Here is a 6,873-nt window from a genome sequence, read left to right as displayed (position 1 = left end):
GGTAGTGTAAAATAAAGTGTGACCTGACTTTTAATGCTGTTTAATGCCCTGTGAAAACAGTGTTTATGTAATGCCTTTCCTGGTTAGCAATATTATAATTCTTGGAAAAGTTCTTGTAAATGAATGAAGTAAAAGCAACAGAATCTTCAATAACAATACAAAGTTTCTCTTCTTTTATTATTGATTGTCTAAATTTTGTAAAGCTACAACCTTCTATTGTTGAGAATGTTTTTTTTTTAGTTTACATACATCATTTGTCCTTTTCTCCGCTGCTCTAATGTAAGATCAAAATTATATATTGAGCATACGTCTTTCATCTTTTTTCTCTCTTTTTAGTAAAGTAAATAATAGTAGTTTACAACAAAAGCATCATAGTTTCCCTTCCTTATTATATTATTAATCAATATGGCGTGCAAGGTTCTTCAGATTGTTTTTATTATATGACGCTTTAATCGCCGTACACCAAAGCTCGTGTCACAAACAAGAGCAAATCTGTGTCTTCACTTAGAACCTTTGAGGTATTTCTCTATTTAAGAAGACATTTTTTCCTCATCCCTAAACGAAACAACAACACTTGTCTGACCCCCGCCACCACTGGTGCGACCACTACGGCTACCGCTGCTGCATGCGCCACTCACTCCACTCAGCAAGGGGTCTGTGTGCGCCCCCACCCCCCCCTCCCCTGACCCCGAGCACCCTCACCCATACCGCTGCACCCCCCTCCCTCCGCTCCATCCCTCCTGCCACAATGCTCTCTCTTTGTCCTGGCAGTACAAATGGACTAGGGTTTCAGCTTATTCTGCTGCTTTTCAAAGAGGTAAAAGAAAAGAAGACATCAGCATAGGATTGGCGGTTTGGGTCAGACGCCACAATAATGTCAGAGGGGGAAAACCAATCCTTTACAAACCACTGACATATGTGGGACGTCCTCAAGTGATAGAGATAGATATGTGTGGCTCCTTCAGAGGTTAGTTATCTACTATACTGACTTTTCTTGAGCGACTGAGTGTGAAATAATGTCGACACTCGTGAAAAGACCAATCTGGAGCAATCCTGCATTTTCAGTCTGGCTTCTTAGCAAGACATACAAATAAAACCTGCCTTTATTGGTAAAAAGTTGATCATATCTTGATTAACCTCTTAACCCTCACCTGAACTGAGCACATTTACTTGCGTTTGGCTTAAGTCTGAAATCTTCTTGAAAAAAGTGTTAAAATAGCAACAAAAGGGAGACAAAAAGGAGGATGAAAATGCAACAAAAGAGCAAAAAAGTGATGAAAAAGTGACACACAAAAAATTACGACAATGCAGTAACAGCACAGGGAAAAAGCTCCATTTAGATTAGTTTTGTAGGTCTTAGCTTTCAAATGACGCGTTAGTTTACCAGAAGTGGGGACGTCTCCAACTCGTCTCCATGTAGAACTAGAATCGGAGATTTTAACAGGTTAGGTCCTCATCCAGACCTTTCTTTGATCACCCTCTGCAGTGATAGCATTTTCTGTGTCTAGCTGGTCATTGGGAGCATATTATTTTGTTCTGATGGCAACAGTATTGTCCAAAATGTTGCACAGTGTGCCTTTAAGACGGGGGTTAAGAGGTTAAATCCATCCCATTATCAGCATGAACTTTTTAATCAATATGTCTGAGGACAATCCCGTGGCAGTAAACAAAGGAATGGAGCTTGGAGGAATAAAATGGAAACTTTTCGGTATTATAAAGCAGTGGTTCTCAACTGGTGGGTCGGGACTTTTTTAATGAACAACAGGGTATAAAAAAGGTATAAAATCACTACTTGTGTCTCTTAGCTTGTTATCCCAGGATGACTGTGGGTATCGACACCAAACCAGAACTACTTTGTAAAAGGTACTGCAGTGGAAAGACCTAAGTTCAGGATGAGGTTTGGTCCATCTATGTTAATCTTCTCTATGTTTACGAGCAAGATTATTGGAAAACCAACATATTTACTGAAAATAAGAAAGAATAATACAAAATCAAATGTCGAGATTCATCAATAACAAATAAAAGCTGGCAACTATTGTTTTTTAACTTTGTTTATCTGCTTCGCTCCTCTCAGTACTAACCAAAAGGGAGGCCAAGACTCACATAACTCACCTCATAATTTTAAGTTATACAATATGAAATATACAAACAATGTCTAAGCTTTTGGGATCGGTGAAAACCCGAATAAAGCACAATCGGATCTAAAGGCCTTCATTCTTTTCTAAATACGGCAAATGATGAACTTCTTTGAAAGTGGCTACCTCTGGAATGCACCGTTGGCCGTAGGTGCTATCTATTTTGGCGACTCGGACTTTTAAACACAGGAAATCCTTTCAGTGCTTCCCAGAGAATGAGTGCATTGTGTGAAAACGTGAAAATCATATTAAGCTGGCATGTTTACATAGTACGAAAAGAGCGAGGATGGCTAATTAGGTTGGCTTATATTTGGAAAGTCAGTAGATTCCTGTCATTATGGGCCAGACAGCACAACAACGATCTGTACAGACGAGCAGTAGACACACTGATAAAGAGTAGCACATTTCAGATAGAGAGATGGAGGACAAATTGAAGACACAAGGTTTGGCTGAACAATTAATCACTATTGTCTAACGATCTAATGACAAGAATAATTTAGACAATTAAATGTTCTTTAGGAAGCACTAACCCTGAAACTGTATGAAACTAGCTTTTGAGGGAAAGGATTCTTATTTTTCACATGACACAAGTCACCCAAAGTACTTCACACAAGGGAAGGGGTTTTTCATTTTCATTTCATTTTTATTAATTTATTTATTTGCATCACAGCGACGCGGTAACAAGCAGCAACCTTCCTCTCTCTTGGTACAGCTGCGTTTTATGCATTTTTTTTTCTGTTAACTACATTTGTGGTTTCTGTGCTCCACATTGTTTTACTGGATGCTTTTGTACGTCTTTGCTGTGTTTTTGTGGGGTTTGGTGGACCTACAAATGTCTTCTGAAACACTGAAGAGGCACCCAGAACCCCCCGCACCTGCAGCACAGTGGAGGCGTCACAAGAGGCGCCACAGGAAACAAGGAAGGGACAAACGAGGAGGTGTCCGGCCAAGACTCACAGCTAAGCCGCACATGCCTTCTATCCCTACTATTGTTCTGGCTAATGGACGTCCACAGGAGAATAAAACAGATCAACTGCTAAGCTCTTCCCAGAAGATGGTGAAAGACTGTTGTGGAGCGGAGGAAGAGAAAGGAGGAGGTGGAGCTGACCAGTGCAGGACACCACGCTCTGTTACAGGGACAAACCCAGGAGGCGCTGCACTGTTTCAGAGGATCAGAGGAGGACTGACGGCAGCCAAGTTTCGTCCTTGTGCTACGGTTTCCCCGACCTCCAAAAACATGCTGCTCAGGTTGACCCAGTCGCAACGGCTCAGGACTAACATCTGAACAATTTAAAGCTCTTACTTACTGGTGGTAAGCTCCTGTATGTAATCACAGTTTACACCACCACCAACCACTCACCTATACATCAATGCACTGACCAGTTCCTTCTCTACTTAGCTTCTGCGATCTGACGGCATTGTGATTCCAAGTGATTGCTAACCGTTGGGCTGGGACTCACGGTAGGGCCACCAGCGCCACCTTAAGGGCCGTGGAATTGCTTTTACGACATTACAGTTGTTATGTGATTGTGCCCCCTGTGGCTTTGTTCTGAGAAAGTTAGGCTCCTCTTTCAAACTGGTTAAGAACCCGTCCACAAGCATGCTCTGAAATAGTAAATGGTATTAACTTATATAGCGCTTTCCACCTACATTAGGCACTCAGGAACCACTCACCCAATCACACTCTCATTCATGCACCAATATACGCAGACACTGGAGGCAAGGAGGGTGAAGTGAGACTCTATCATCTGCGTCACTGTCGCCTGGAGGAAAGCATTTCAATTTAACAAGTCCCATGACGATTTCTATTGAATTTCGATTCATTTCTAGGCCCTATTATTGCCACTTTGTTCAGCCCTAGAAAGCATCAGAGACGACAGACGTGGACTTGTTGGACATGAATTGTTGAATATACAACTTTCCACATTTAGATCCATGTATATATTCTACTGTATAATCTTGCTCACACGCGCTCTATTCAAATACACACTCCCGATCCGCTCTGTTTGTTCCAGCGCTGACCCTGTAATTTGCGCTGCTCTAGCCCTTTCCTCCAGGTCGGTCCCACTGTCGGTGTGGCTCTACATTCTCCCTTTCATGTTTTTCACCAGTTCATCCTTTAATTGTACCATGATAAATCAAACTGAAATGCCTGCATATGCAACAGAGGTTCCAATTTGGTGCGAGTCTAGAGAGTGTAGGAGCATCTGCCAGCTGCTTTTGCTGCTGGACGTCAGTCAGTGCTAAGTTTACCCCAGTTTCCTTGTGGTTGCTCTGTGGCCTTATTTTATTGACTGCCAATGCCTCTATCCTTATAGCAAGTAAAAATGAATACTAGTCTCATAGAGTTCAGGATTGTTAACGGGTTACTAGGGTGCTAGGGTCAGGGATTACGATTAGGGTTAGGAACGGCAAAGGTGATGTAAATTGTGTTTCACCCACAGGGCTTACACATATTTTTTAAAAACTAGAAGGTCTTGGCTGTCAAATGAAGTATCACACTGGTGTATAGGCTCTAAGCTCTCCTGCCAATGCGCTTTAAGATTTGGATATGCATAACTCCTAACCCCAACTCTAAAATCTAACAATAAAATGGCAGAAAACAGGTCAAGTAGGCCTACTAAGTAACTCATGCCCCTAGAGGCCATAAGCGCCACTGCAGGTGTCATAGCATATTGTGTTTTTTTTTTACTTTTTTTTACTCATTAATTGTCCATAAATACTATGCTGACAGAAAAGAAAGAGGGACAGAGGGACATTCTACATCCAATTACACAATGGAGATATTTTTTTTCCACACACACTTGGCTGTAAATACTGTTTAAGTGATGCTAATCCGCAGTGAGCATTGCCTGTTAGAGTGTTAGCTTCTTCTTCGTGATTCTACTAGTGCTTATTGGTGACTCCGACCTGGTGGCAGCGAAGTTGCAATTGTGCTTTTCTGGCAAGAGACACCAGGGGGAGATGAAAGACGCCCCAATCATCCCATTAACACTTGTATTACCCCAGAGAGACTACGGAAAGGATTTATTATGGTAAACAAGTTACTTAGTACTACTTTAAGGTCACATTCAGCCAAAGATTAACAGTAGCCTAAATGATATATAAAAGTAAGTAAAACGGTCATGGACCAACAACACACTATCGTCCAAATGTCAACGCCAGTGTATTACATTTTCAATCTCCATTGTTTCATTCATTTGGAAAATGACATAAATCCATAGAATACCGTACACAGTGGTCTCCAACCTTTTTTACCTGCTACTATTATGTAATAAAAATGTCAGAGAACTACTCAGGCTTCAAAGACACTTTTGACTTTTTGATGAAGATATTTCAACATAATTCAAGAAACTGAACTGAATTTTGCCCTTATACCAACTTTCAAAACATAAAAGGTTTCAGGGGCTGTAGAGTTACTAGTTGGAGATGCCTGACATGCGGCCTCTCCTATGCACCACTCACTCACACACATTCACACACAGGTAAAGTTCACGATTGTGGTGTGTGCACTGATCGGAGCAAGTGTGTGGCTAATCGCTCTACAACGGAGCCATGGATGTTAAAGGTGCATCATGCAACGTTTTATGTGGAAAAAAAAGTAGATAGTTGTGTGTATTTGACCTTGTGGTGACCAAGTGGCTGTATGAGTGGTACAAGGTCAAATAAGCACCAAAATCAACTCTTTTTCTTTCACATAAAAAGTTGCATAATGCACCTTTAAGTATTCTTATGGTATCTTATCCTTTTTCCGGATTTGGGAAAAGAAGTGGCCAACACGTCATCTCCAAGATAGGATAAGATTTAATTCATGCACTTACATAGTTTATTGTAAAGTCTAGTCTTGTGTATTTGTCTAGCAACATATAGGTCCTTCTCCCAGTAATTACAGTATCTCTTATGAAGAGCTTTGAGTGACTTGTACCATAGAAAAAAATCTTTTCAAATAAGAATCCCTTCCTCTTCCATTCCCTTATTTTAGCATATTATTGATGCTTTTGAGAAATCTTTCCCACTTTCCTTGTGATGCTTCTCCTCTGCACCAGTCACAGCAGACTTTGTGTTACTTAAGTGCAACCTGTTAAAAAAAACAATGTCTTAATTTATGTTGTAGGTGTCCGACTGTCCCAGAATGAAGAGCATGATGACACTGTTTACTCAAATACAAAACTGAAACCTTTCCTGTTGTTTTCTCCTGAGTTGAAAATAGCCGTGTTTACGCAGGCTTCGGGTAAACTATATTTATGTGATGTGAAAAGTCAGATAGGCCAGTCCCTGGAGTGCCATGATCCAATCAGATAGAGGCATCAGGGGAACAAATTAGTCCAGTGGCATAAGAGCTGCAGCGCTGTCATTTTTCATCCCCAAAGATAAAACTAATGAGGAAGATTGAAGGGGTACTCGGCATTATTTGGGCAAGAACTTTCAGAAAAACAACTGTGCTGGAGACTTAGATAGAATGATTATGGAAAACACATATGTCATTGCAATTTTTTTTTAACAAAACGATGAAATGTTGTTTTGTCAGTGTACAGTGGAGAGTTGCTATTGAAAAAAGGACTTATCTTTTACTTCAGACAGCGACTTTGATTGTAATTCATCTCGCAGCCCTACTTGTGACAGTGTTACCCAAAACATCAGAGGTTGTGGCCGCTTAATAGGGCTAATGGGGTCCTGCTGAGTTGGAAATGGGTGGGTGGTCATCGGGAAGAAACCGCAGCCACAAACCCACGGCAAA

Source organism: Gobius niger, assembly GCF_951799975.1.
Source record: "Gobius niger genome assembly, chromosome: 8".
Classification (NCBI taxonomy): Eukaryota; Metazoa; Chordata; class Actinopteri; order Gobiiformes; family Gobiidae; genus Gobius; species Gobius niger.
The sequence above is the reverse complement of the archived record's forward strand: the minus strand, read 5'-3'. Positions refer to the sequence as shown.